This window comes from Chiloscyllium plagiosum, unplaced genomic scaffold, assembly GCF_037043375.1.
Source record: "Chiloscyllium plagiosum isolate Xiang-an unplaced genomic scaffold, Cpla_swu_hap1 HiC_scaffold_19, whole genome shotgun sequence".
Classification (NCBI taxonomy): Eukaryota; Metazoa; Chordata; class Chondrichthyes; order Orectolobiformes; family Hemiscylliidae; genus Chiloscyllium; species Chiloscyllium plagiosum.
In genome coordinates, this window is record NW_028270157.1 from 56,867,575 (window position 1) to 56,880,138 (window position 12,564).

A 12,564-nucleotide genomic window follows, 5' to 3' on the forward strand; every position below is an offset into this window, starting at 1 on the left:
GATGAAGTGCAGCTTGCTTCACGCACAGAAGCAACTGGGTTATTGATGAGCATTTTTCAATAAATAACTATGATTTGTGTTTTTGTTCATTTTGTCACCTTACCTTTATAAACTCCATTTGTGCCTGTGCCATTACTTAAAAAGTGGCATTTATGTTTCCTCTGTTTTAGTTTCACTGACCTCACCACTTGAGGTTCTTTAATTGTCTTTGGAACATGTACTACTAACCGAGTGGCAGTGAAATGGCTCAGTTCAGGCATGCTGTCCTTGAGCCAGATGATAGTCATCAGTTATGTTGGAATGGTTCCTGATATTATTTTCCCTCCCTCCATGTAGAGTTTATTTGGATGTGGTTTTTGTTGCCTCTCCAGTAAAATATCATTCTCACTGCGGGCCATCAACTATAAATCCAAACTCCCTAGGCTTTGAAACAAATGACCATCTATTCGTTGTATTTTTAACTACAATGTCTTACAGTTGACAAAACAGTCTCATTTACTTTTAAAAGCCCTTGGGGGAATGCAGTTATGTAAACCTTTATGCCGTCCACTTACTCCACGTAAAACACTCCCATAAATAAGGTGGAGTGTAACAATGTATTGAAGCAACAGCCTCAGACTTGCACGAACATTTCTTTCAGAGAAGAGCCCCTAGCTGCTGTCTGAAGACAAAAGTAAGGTCTGTAAATCTTTGCATTGTTTCTATTAAACTCAATTTAGACAATAAGGTTAGATTGTGATTGCTCTCCTTTTGTTCAACAAATTATACAGAAAAGTATATAAGACTTGTAGAACAGACAGCACGTTTTGAATTTTTATGAATTGATTTTACTTTCATTACTGCAAAGCATTCAATTTAACTATAGTCAAATTGTCATGGAATGCACTGTTAAATAGTTGTCTAATCATAGATTTTCTGTTTTCCAGTTAACAAATTAATAAAATTTGCATTTTAAAAAAAAGCCCTTCAGGAGTGAAGTTAAGCCAATCCAGTGAGTCATTTATTTATTTCACATAAAGCATTCCCACAACAGGATTATAAAATTATAGATAAGGAAGCTATCATTTTATAGTTTGTTATGGGAATATTTTATTTGAAGTAAATAAATGATTCACTGGGTTGGCTTAATTACATTCCTTTGAGTTTTTATCTAAATGCATTTTTTAAATCAATTTGTCAGGGAAAACAAGGAAGTCTCTGAGCAGATCTTCAGGAATTCTCCTTTAAGAGAATAACCCCTCAACTTTGGTTGTTTGAAAACAAAGGTAAGATCTTAAAACTTTTGAGTTGTATTAGTATAGATTTAGACTTAATCTGTGATCTTGACTTAATCAACATACCATACAGAAAAGCAAATTTTGCATTGTCAAGTGGTTTTGTTTTCATTTTCTGTAAAATGTTCATCGTACCTCCGTTTGAATTGACATTAGTTTCAAATTTGGTTTTGATGGTGAGATCAAGTAGTAGAGGTTTGTGTTAACTACAAGGTAATTTCAAACATTATAAAACCAATCCTTATCATTGTAATGCTACAACAGAGCCAAGTGGCTATCCATTAAAAACAATTTTTTAAAAAATTGGTAGAGTTTTTAGTGTAACTGTAATATTCAGGAACTAAACCTGGATATGTACACAGAATCATAGAAATGTACAGCACAGAAACAGACCCTGCGGTTCAACCCGTCCATGCTGACCAGATATCCTAAACAAACCTAGTCCCACTTGTTAGTACTTGGCTCATAACCCTTTAAACCCTTCCTATTTATATGTCCATCCAGATGTCTTTTAAATGTTGCAATTGTACGAATCTCCACCACTTCTGGCAGCTCATTCCAAGCTCGCACTACCTTTTGCGTGAAAAGGTTGCCCGTTAGGTCCCTTTTAAATCTTACCCCTCTCATCCTCAATCTATGCCCTCTAGTTCTGGATTCCTTATGCCCTCTAATTCTGGATTCCCCTATCCCAGGGAAAAGACTTTGTCTATTTACCCTGTCCATATGCATCTTGATTTTATAAACCTCTATAAGGTCACTCACCCATCTCCGATGCTCCAGGGAAAACAGCTCCAGGCTATTCAGCCTTTCCCTGTAGCTCAAATCCTCCAACTATGCCAACATCCTTGTAAATCTTTTCTGAACCTTTTCAAGTTTCACAACATCCTTCCTATTGCAAGGAGATCAGAATTGCACGCAGTACTTCAAAAGTGGCTGAACTAATGTCCTGTACAGCCACAACATGACCTCCCAACTCCTTTACTCAATGCTCTGACCAATAAAGGAAGGCATACCGAATACCTTCTTCACTATCCTATCTACTTGTGACTCCATTTTAAAGGAACAATGAACCTGCACTCCAAGGTCTCTTTGTTCAGCAACACTTCCCACTACCTTACCATTAAGCGTATACCTCCTGTCCTGATATGCCTTTCCAAAATGCAGCACCCCCTCACATTAATCCAAATTCAACTCCATCTGTCACTCCTCGGCTATTGGCCCATCTGATCAAGATCCCATTGTGCTCTGAGGTAACCTTCTTCGCTGTCCACTATACCTCCAATTTCGGTGTCATCTGCAAACTTACTAACAATACCTCCTATGTTCAGATTCAAATCATTTGTATAAATGATGAAATGCAGTGGACCCAGTCATTGTGGTATACCAGTGGTCTTGACCAGTAAAATTGTACAGGTTTATTTAACAGTTAAAATATTACTCATTGTAAGTATATGTTCAATTTCAAAAAGTGTAATTATTTCGTTGGACATTCAGGTACGTTTGAACTCTTAGATACATTTATGGATTGCAACACTCAAGAACGTGGCTCAACCACCTCCTCCAAAGCAGTTGAGATGAGCAATATTGTTGGCTTTGTCTTCAAAGCCCCAACTCATAGCTCTCGGAAATGTTATACCCCATGCCCATTCAAGCTATATATGAAGAGGCAAAAGTAATAGTAGTGCTCATGGATTCCAGTGCTCAGAAGTGGCCAAAATGTTAAAATGTATATTTGCCTCAGGTCAGTATGGAAACAGGCCATTCAGCCTGACCAGTCCATGTTGGTACAGGCTTTTCATGCAAGCAAATACTCCTAATTAAATTTACCCGCTCTGTTACCTCTTGCAGTTATTTAATTTAGTTTAATTAATCTATCCAACTAAATCCTGAAGATCCACAGCAACATACTTGAATATTAAGTGCCCTCTGAAATTTCGTAACAAACCAACCATTCAATTGTTTTTAATTTGATGGCTCATCAACACCTTTTTAAGGAAAATTAGGAATGCGTAATAAATGCTAACCTGACCTGAAATCTTTATGTCTTGTGAAACAATAAAAAATCCTGATCATTGGATTTGATTTTGCTTTAGATACATACTAGAATTGAGTTCTGCAGCCTCATAACTTTCTGTGTGAAAATATTCTCTCATCTCTAGATTATAAATCTCTTATTTTTATTCTTCTTCCTATGGCGCTTCAACAACCAAAACCAATCTAGTTCCATGCACTCTGTCCCAGTAAAGAAAACATCACAGATTTACAAGGCTGTCTTCTCATTTCTATATCCTTATTGCATATATCATGGTAATGAAACCTGACCCTATTGTAAAACTTTACTATACTTCCTGTACTGCTCTTTCACTACACCAAGTTTATTTTAGTGGATTTTGTTAAAAAAAAGAACAGTAATTTTATTCTATCACATTATGCTGGCATTGATCTCCATTTCCTACATTTTACTCCACCACTGCCTTGCCCCCATCTAATTGTATCCATTTGCAGCATCCTTTGGTATTCTATGAACTAATAGAATCAAATTGTCCTATTTTCAGTTAGTGTTTTGTCAAGTGAGTTACATAGCTCCCAGTTTGCCATTGCTTGCAGCAAGTTTTCAAATGCAAACTTCTTTTTTCACCACATTCGTTATCCAAATGGGCTCTTTGGTGCTTTTTATTTAAATTTGTGCAACGGAAAGCATGGAAGTGTTCCCTACTGCGGGGACTTTGACATTCTAGCCACTGACACCATATTTGCCATACAATTGGATGCTACTGCAAAGCAAGAACTACCTGTCATTTAGTGTTATAAAGTCAGCGCTGTACAGCATGGAAACAGACCCTTCAGTCCAACTTGTTCGTGCCGATCAGATATTCTAAATAAATCTAGTCTCGTTTGCCAGAATTTGGCTCATTTCCCTCTAAACCCTTCCTATTCATATACACAAAATTCATATTTCAAAATGTTGTAATTGTACCAGACTCCACCAGGCGGTGGCCAGAGGCACTCAGATGGGCCCCAGCTATGCCTGTCTCTTTGTCGGCTACGTCAAACAGTCTGTCTTCAGTACCTACACAGGCACTGTGCCCCAACTCTTCCACCATTACGTCGATGACTACATCAGTGCAGCATCCTGCACTCAGGCTAAACTGGAGCAGTTCATCGACTTCGTCCACAACTTTCACTCTGCCCTCAAATTCACTTGGTCCATCTCCAGACCTCTGTCCCCTTTCTTGATCTCTCCATTTCGATCTCCGGCAACAGTCTCCAGATGGATGTTTATTACAAACCCACAGACTCACCTACCTGGATTAGACCTCCTTGCACCAGTATCCTTCAAGAACTCCATCCCATTCTCCCAATTCCTCCGCTTCCATTGCATCTGCTCAGATGAGGAGACATTCCACTCCTAAGCTTCCCGGTTTTCCTCCTATTTTGAACAGTGTGCTTTCCTCCCCTCTGTCATCCAGACAGCCCTCCACTACACCACCTCCATTCCCCATTCCACTGCTCTAACCCTCTCCCCCCAAATGCAATAAAGACGGGTCCCCCTTGTCTTCATCTACCGCTCCACCAGTCTCCGCATCCAATCCGTCATCCTTAAACACTTCCGCCAACTTACAACTACCAGGCAGGTGTACCCGTTGCACCCGATGAGGTCTCCTCTATATTGGGGAGACTGGACGCCTTCTCGCAGAGCGCTTTAGGGAACATCTCCGGGACACCCGCACCTATCAACCCCACCACCCCGTGGCCCAACATTTCAATGCCCTCTCTCACATGCAGGTCCTGGGCCTCCTCCACTGCCGCTCCCTCACCACCCGATGCCTGGAGGAAGATCGCCTCATCTTCCGTCTCGGAACACTTCAACCCCAGGGCATCAATATGGACTTCACCAGTTTCCTCATTTCCCCTCCCCCCACCTTACCCCAGTTCCATCCTTCCAGCTCTGCACCATCCTCATGACCTGTCCTACCTGCTAACCTTCCATCCCACCTATCCGCTCCATCCTCCTCTCCGTCCTATCGCCTTCATGCCCACCCCCATCCACCTATTGTACTCTTTGCTATCTTCTCCCCAGCCCCACCCCTTCCCATTTATCTCTCCACCTTGGAGGCTCCCTGCCTTCATTCCTGATGAAGGGCTTTTGCCCGAAACATCGATTTTCCTGCTCCTCGGATGCTGCCTGACCTGCTGTACTTTTCAGCACCACTCTAATCTAGACAGTATGCAGACAGGCCAACAAGGGGTGATGCCATATTGCATTTCGTACTAGGGAATGAACCCGGCCAGAGGTAGGTGAGCACTTTGGCAATAGTGACCACAATTCGGTTATGTTTTCAATAGCAATGGGCAGAGATAGGTATATTCTGCAGGGAAAGATGTATAACTGGGGGAAAGGCAATTATGATGCGATTAGGCCTGGTTTAGGATGCATAGGATGAGGAAGGAAACTGCAGGAGATGGACACTTGAAATGTGGAGTTTATTCAAGGAACAGCAACTGCGGGTCCTTGATAAGTATATTCCCAACAAGCAGGGAGGTAGTTGTCGAGAGAGGGAGCCATGGTTTACTAAAGAAGTTGAAGCTCTTGTCCAGAGGAAGAAGAAGGCTTATGTGAGGATGAGGTGTGAAGGCTTAATTAGAGAGCTTGAGAGTTATAATTTAGCCAGAAAAGATCTAAAAAGAGGGCTAAGAAGAGTCAGGAGGGGACATGAGAAATTGTTGGCGGATAGGATCAAGGAAAACCTTAAGGCCTTCTATAGGTTTATCATGAATAAAAGAATGAGTATAGTAAGATTAGGGCCAATCAAAGATAGTAGTGGGAAGTTGTGCCTGGAATCTGAGGACATAGGGGAGTGCTTAACGAATACTTTTCATCAGTATTCACATTGGAAAAGGGCAATGTTATTGAGACTAACGAGATGTAGGCTGCTAGATTAAATGGAATTGCGTTTGACAAAGAGGAGGTTTTAACAACTTTGGAAGATAGATAACACTCCTGGGCAGGGTGGGATTTATCCTCCCATTCTCTGGGAAGCCATGGAGGAAATTGCAGTACCTTTGGCTTTGATGTTTATGTCATCATTGTCAACAGGAGTAGTCCCAGAAGACTGGAGGATAACAAATGTTGTTCTCTTGTTTAAGATGGGGAATTGGGACAACCTTGGTAATTATAGGCCAGTGAGCCTTACTGGGTAAGGTGTTGGAAAAGGTTATAAGAGATAGGATTTATAATCATCTGGAAAGGAATAATTTGAGTAGGGATAGTCAACATGGTTTTGTAAAGGATAGGTCATGCCTCATTAATCTTATTGAGTTCTTCGAGAGGGTGACAAAACAGGTGATGATGATGTGGTGCCAATGGATTTCAGTAAGGTGTTTGATAAGGTTCCCCACGGTAGGCTATTGCACAAAATAGAGTTTCAGGATTGAAGGTGATTTGGCTGTTTGGATCAGAAATTGGCTAGTTGAAAGAAGACAGAGGGTGATGGTTGACGGGAAATGTTTAACCTAGAGCTTGGTTACCAGTGGTGTGCCGCAAGGATCTGTTTTGGGGCCACTGCTTTTTGTTATTTTTATAAGTGATCTGTATGTGGGCATGGAAGGATGGGTTAGTAAATTTGCAGATGACACTATAGGCAGAGTTGTGGATAGTGCTGAAGGTTGTTGTGGGTTACAGAGGGACATAGATAAGATGCAGAACTGGGCTGAGAAGGGGCAAATGGAGTTTAATGCAGAAGAGTGTGAGGTGGTTCACTTCGGAAGAAGTAACAGGAATGCAGAGTACTGGGCTAATGGTAAAATTCTTGGCAATGTAAATGAACAGAGAGATCTCGGTGTCCAGGTGCATAAATCCCTGAAAGTTTCCACCCAGGTTGATAGAGTTGTTAAGAGCAGTAGGGGCGTAGAATGGCCTGCCTGCAACAGTAGTAGACTCGCTGATGTTAAGGGCAATTAAATGGGCATTGGATATACAAATGGATAATAATGGAATGGTGTAGGTTGGATGGATAACAGATTAATTTCACAGATTCGTGCAACATCGAGGGCCAAGGGGCCTGTACTGCACTATAACATTCTATGTTCTATATTCGTACCACTTTCACCACAACTCCATAAGGCCCCCCTGCCGCCACTGAACCCCCAGCTACCTTCCCCTGCAACCAAAAAGATGCAAAACCTGCCAGCACACCACCGCCCTCACCTCCATCCAGGGCCCCAAACAATCTTTCCAGGTGAGCCAGAGGTTCACTTGCCTCTCGTCCAACCTAGTCTACTGCATCTGATGCTCCCGATGTGGTCTTTCCATTGGGGAGACCAAACGTAAACTTAGGAAACATTTCGTTGAGCATCTCAGCTGGGCCCACAGGGGCCGGCCTGACCTCCCAGTCACCAGCTATTTTAATTTCCCCTCCCACTCCCTTTCTGACATGACCATCATCGGCCTCCTCCATTACCACAACAAATCAGATCGTAAATTGGAGGAGGAACACCTCATGGTCCGCCTGAGCAGCCTACAGCCAGGAGGACTCAACACTGAGTTCTCAAATTTCAAATAACCTCCCTTCCCATCACTTGACTCCCTTCCCAGCCCCTCAAGCTCCATTCCATTCCTCTCATCGACTCTTCCTTCTAGCCACCAACTGGATTCATTCCTCCCATTGACCAACCAGGTTGTACCCTCTACCTGTCTTCACCTCTCCTCACATCACCACCGTGCCCTGCTCACCCCCTTTATCTGCAGCTCCTTTTACACCCACTCCTAATCCTGAAGAAGGATTACATCTGAAACGTTAACTTCTCCACCTCCTGATGCTGCCTGACCTGCTGTGCTCTTCCAGCCTCCTGCTTGTCTACCTTGGATTCCAGCATCTGCAGTTTTTGTGTCCACCACTTCCTCTGGCAACTCATTCCATACATGGACTACCCTCTGTATAAAAAAGTTGCCCCATAGACTTCTTTTAAATCTCTCCCCTCTCATCTTAAACCTATGCACTCTAGTTCTGGACTCCCTCACCCCAGGGAAAAGACTTTGTCTATTTACCCTATCTATGTCCTCATGGTTTTATAAATGTCTATAAGGTCACCCCTTAACCTCCGACACTCCAGGGAAAACAGCTCCAGCCTATGCAGCCTCTCTGTATAGCTCAAATCCTCAAACCCTGGCAATATCCTTGTAAATCTTTTCTGAACCATTACAGGTTTCACAATATCCTTCCTATAGCAGGGAGACCAGAATTTCATGCAGTATTCCAAAAGTGACTGAACCATTATCACTGAAGACAGAGACCAGAAAAAAAAGCTTGCTCCCCACTTCATGAACAGAAGCCTGGAGATTCTGTGGGATGATATGGTGGAGATTAGGGCAGTGCCAATTAGGAAACAGCCAACCTGGACCCAGCTTGGAGCCTGGGTCAGTTACAGAGTCATAGAGTCATAGAGATGTAGAGCATGGAAACAGACTCTTCGGTCCAATCCGTCCATCCCGACCAGATATCCCAACCCAACCTAGTCCCACCTGCCAGCACGTGGTCCATATCCCTCCAAACCCTTCCTATTCATATACTCATCCTCTTAAATGTTGCAATTGTACCAGCCTCCACCACTTCCTGTGGCAGCTCATTTTTGCATGTACCAGCCTCTGTATGAAAAGGTTGACCCTTAGGTGTCTTTTTATATCTTTCCCCTCTCACCCTAAACCCATGCCCTCTAGTTCTGGACTCCCTGACCCCAGGGAAAAGACTTTGTCTATTTACCCAATCCATGCCCCTGAGAATCCATCACCCACTACATTTTCCAAAACAGCATACCTGTTTGAAATGGGTATAGCCACAAAAGACTCCTGCATTATCTTTCCTGGAGTTAACCCATCTGTGTGACTATATATGAGACTTTCTCCCTTTCCTATAACTGCCATCCATCACATACTGTTGCTGTTGCAAATTCCTCATTGCTTCTAACTGTCTCTCCAACCGATCCACTCGATCTGATAAGATTCGCAACCAACAGCATTTATGGCAGATATAATCCGCAGTAACCCTTGAACTCTCTTTAAACTCCCACATCTGACAAGAAGCACATATCACTCTACTAAAGGCCATTTTTGTTCCTTCGCAATCTACAGACCCAAAATATATCACCGTCTTATTCCGCCACAAACACTGCCCCAGGTTAAATTAATAGTTATGGCTTACATTTTAAGTTTAATCAAGAGACATATCTCCAAAATCTATTATTCAAGAATGAACCCACTCTACTCACTACTGCAGACTTTCTGTAGTCCATTTAAAACAATTAACTTATCTGAATTTGTGCTGTAATCTTCGCCCAACAGTTTCTCCAAGATCAGTTGTGAATTTCACTGTTTGTTAATTTTCCAGATGCACTCCGATGTCCAGCAATACATGAATTCAAACAGCAAAGGCAGTGTCAGTTTGTTTTTTTCTTTCTTTCTCTCTCTCTCTCTCTCCTGCACTGACCTCACCATGTGCTTCCTTTATCTGTTCTTCTCCCTTTTAAAACTGCTGTTGTTTTGGCTTTTTTTTCCCAACGTTCCAAACGAATGCAACAGCATATAAAACAGTAATTGCTGCTCCTGGAATTCGAGGAAATCACCTCCAGCATCTAAAATACCTCAATAAAGGAACAGCTGTTACAGCCAGAAAGTTTTCCTGTCCTCCATCTTGGATTACCCAGAATCCTCTTTCAATATGCTGAGTTGAAAGGAATGCCCTGCAAAGCAGGAAGAAGGTCAATGATCTCTGTGCCCCATCAAATAAGTGCCACCATCCTCTCTATGCGAACTTATACTTAAAAAGCCACCATTCCCTGTAAGTCTGCCATTGTGCTTACATTTTCCCAACTCTCACTATTGCATGCAATATGACCATCAGTGACTGTCAGCCATCTCGGTCTCCTGTAACAGTACACCATCCTGCCCTCTGCTCATTCTGCTCATGCACTGGGGACACCTCACATCATCTCCTGTGTCATTTTTAACTGCTCTTCCATCCAATTCCATCATAATCAATCCCCCTGACTTGGATGGACAGCCCTAACCACTGACTAAACAGGATCCTGACTGGTCTCCATTCAGATCTCCAACAGCCTACATTGGGCCTGCTGGACTGATCATAGTGCACTCTCTTAAATGTAGTGAGTCAGAGCCCCTGACCATGATCATCCCAAATGGACACCTAACTATATCCAGGCCCCCGAATTGCCCTTCACTGACTGTGTTGGGCTCCCATGCCAGATCCACTTCCTGCTCCTCTGCCCTTGAACCCCGCCCCTCCAATCGCCACCAGGACAGAACCCCACTGGTCCTCACCTAACACACCACCAACCTCCAGATGCATCGTCGCATTGTCTCATCCTTCGTCATTTCCGCCACCTCCAAACACACCCCAGCACCAAGGATATATTTCCCTTCCCTCCCCTATCAGCGTTCCAGAAAGACCACTCCCTCCGCAACTCCCTTGTCAGGTCCGCACCCCCCACCAACCCAACCTCCACTCCCGGCACCTTCCCCTGAAACCGCAAGAAATGCACACACCTCCCCCCTCACTTCCCTCCAAGGCTCCAAGGGATCCTTCCATATCCATCACAAATTCACCTGCACCTCCACACACATCATTTACTGCATCTGCTGCAGCCGATGTGGCCTTCTCTACATTGGGGAGACAGGCCGCCTACTTGCGGAACATTTTAGAGAACACCTCTGGGACACCCGGACTAACCAACCCAATCACCCCGTGGCTGAACACTTTAACTCCCCCTCCCACTCTGCCAAGGACATGCAGGTCCTTGGCATCCTCCATCGCCAGACCATGGCAACACAACGGTTGGAGGAAGAGCGCCTCATCTTCCGCCTAGGAACCTTTCAACCAAAGGGATGAATGCAGAATTCTTCAGCTTTCTTATTTCCCCTCCCCCACCTTATCTCAGTCCCAACCCTCGGACTCAGCACCGCCTTCTTGACCTGCAATCTTCTTCCCGACCTCTCCTCCCCCACCCCCTCTCCGGCCTATCACCCTCACCTTAACCTCCTTCCACCTATCGCATTCCCAACGCCCTTCCCCCAAGTCTCTCCTCCCTACTTTTTATCTTAGCCTGCTTGGCACACCCTCCTCATTCCTGAAGAAGGGTTTATGCCCAAAATGTCGATTCTCCTTCTCCTTGGATGCTGCCTGACCTGCTGCGCTTTTCCAGCAACACATTTTTCAGATGGAACAAGCCCCTTAGATTAGATTGTATTAGATTATCTACAGTGTGGAAACAGGCCCTTTGGCCCAACAAGTTCACACCGCCCCTCCGAAGAGAAACCCACCCAAACCCATTCCCCTACCCTATATTTCCCTCTGACTAATGCACCTAACACTGTGGGCAATTTAGCATGGCCAATTCACCTGACCTGCACATCTTTGGATTGTGGGAGGAAACCCACGCAGACACAGGGAGAATGTGCAAACTCCACACAGACAGGCGGGAATCAAACCCAGCACCCTGGCACTGTGAGGCAGCAGTGCTAACCACTGAGCCACCGTGCCACCCCTTGTGTTGACTGGTAACTACTTTCCGTCAGTTTTGGTCCAGGGCTATTTGGATGGTTCATATGCAATGCCTGTTCCTGTGCACATAGTTTCTTTGCAGCAGCATTGCAATGAAAGGTGCCAGTGCATTCCAAAGTGCAGCATTGTAGTACAGTAGAAGTAGAAAAGGATTGTACATGTGCTATGATGATACAGTGAGATTGTTATGTCAATGTCTGGGAATGTCAAGTGTAGGCAGCCTGTGGAGTGTGCCATGAGATGTTGATGATGACTGGCCATGATGGAGGTCCAGTTGCCAGATAACCCCTCAGACTTTCATGTTGGAAATTCTCAGCATCCAGTTTCTATCTTGCTAGTGGGAGCATAGGAACCTGCTTATTGCTGAGATGAGAAATGGTAATAATGACGGTGATAATGAGCAATAATCTATGGTAGGCCTTTTACTGCTCACTGGCAAGAATCTCTTTTTGATGTCCAGGACTTTGTGGGAAAATTTGACTTTTGGTCTTGACATCTCACCAGAGTTTTCCCAAACTTCTTGCCATGGTCCACATCATTCAGGGACTGGGGAGATTTCATCCTTTGATTCTCTTCAGTATTCCAGCTATTCTCCAAGATATGAGGTATCTTGGGGTCCTTTTGCTAACATCCAGCTAATAAAACTGTGATTATGTGCAATGACTTGGATGAATTTTCTAACTTTTCTTCAAAGACTTTTTGACTGTGGACTCCCC

At 43.8% G+C, this 12,564-nt stretch overlaps 1 protein-coding gene across 1 annotated transcript in view; it reads left to right on the forward strand.

The window, feature by feature from the left end:
- Nucleotides 1-1,034: 1,034 nt before the first annotated feature.
- Nucleotides 1,035-12,564, forward strand: part of hyal6 (hyaluronoglucosaminidase 6) — a 37,291-nt gene continuing 25,761 nt past the window's right edge. The window contains exon 1 of the mRNA XM_043708820.2: nucleotides 1,035-1,265. The gene's annotated coding sequence lies outside the window, so the exon portion shown is untranslated. The remainder of the gene's footprint in view (nucleotides 1,266-12,564) is intronic.